Here is a 1228-nt window from a genome sequence, read left to right on the forward strand (position 1 = left end):
CTAACAGTCGCTGTGGAGAGTGACAACGCAGAACACAGAAAATCACCACAATCAGGTAATGGAAGCTGTTGTACGGCTAGATGGAACTGAAAAATGTATATATCTATAGGTTTATGGTGAGATAACTTAATCCCATAATGTACTTGACATTGTCCTTACTCCTTAGGATAATGTCACCACTGATGGAAAGCATCGCTCGATGTTTGCAGTGGAGATGGCAATCCTGTTTTGGGATATTCCTCAAGAACAGGCATATGTGAGAGCTCAGGTGAGTAAGTTCAACAAAAGTTACCTGAAACAAATCATTATTTCTCAACACAATTTAGCACCTGTTCTACAGATTGACATGTATATTATATTTGTCATTTTGTTATCTTGTTTTTTACAGGCACAAATGAGACGTGCAGACAAAAACATTTCTGTTTGTCAGCTGCAGAAAGCCAGACAGTACATTTTATTTTCCATCAGGTAAGCTTTATAACACCATAGAAAGATAAATGAATGAAAATTGAACTGAAACATTTTAAAGAAAAGAGTGGTTTCACATTGTATTTCAGAGGTTGTCTATCGCGATGACAATGGAATTAAACTCTGTTTCTATGTCAATGGAAACGACAGACATGCAGGTAATATCCTAATTATTAGCCTGATTTGAGCCCAGTGGAAATAACCATACAGCTGTTCTCTTGGTCATTTGATGAACGTGAGTGTATGTGGTTTGTATTTCAGACTGTTGTAAAACTGGAGATTTCAACTGCAACTTTAACATAACTGGTAATGAAATAACTACAACCTAACTCTGACTGAGGAGACTCTATCCAAGCAAGATATCGTACTGATGACTTCACCAATGCAAGACTTAAACTGTATGCCATCAAGGTTCTACAGCAACAATTCAGGTATCACTAACAGCCACCTTTACCACACAAACTCTTGAAACAAACTCTTGAAACAACTAGGTCTGGGCATAGTAGTTTCAAATAGATGAACTCTGTTTTTTCATTGTACCACTAGAACAAAATGTAGTACTGGCATCACTGCAAATAAAGGACTGTCACACAGACAGTGGCTGGGGTTGAAGTACATATGAGTACATATTTGCACACAAAAGCAGGGAGAGATTGCCCTCGTTGGTCAACAGTAAGCTGTCATCTTATATAAAAACCTTTATTCTGTGCAGGTTCCTTTTGAACATTCACAAACTGCTTGGATAAGGGTAAGATCACAA

At 37.6% G+C, this 1228-nt stretch overlaps 1 long non-coding RNA gene across 1 annotated transcript; it reads left to right on the top strand.

The window, feature by feature from the left end:
• The first annotated feature begins 417 nt into the window (after positions 1 to 417).
• LOC119910202 lies at positions 418 to 782 on the top strand. The gene is made up of 3 exons (XR_005445597.1): positions 418 to 468; positions 558 to 626; positions 730 to 782. It is a non-coding gene; the product is annotated as an uncharacterized LOC119910202 (long non-coding RNA).
• Positions 783 to 1228: the final 446 nt, after the last annotated feature.

The sequence above is a fragment of the Micropterus salmoides genome, unplaced genomic scaffold (genome assembly GCF_014851395.1).
Source record: "Micropterus salmoides isolate LMB-PRFRI ecotype aquatic unplaced genomic scaffold, ASM1485139v1 Ms_hic_scaffold_19, whole genome shotgun sequence".
NCBI lineage: Eukaryota > Metazoa > Chordata > Actinopteri > Centrarchiformes > Centrarchidae > Micropterus > Micropterus salmoides.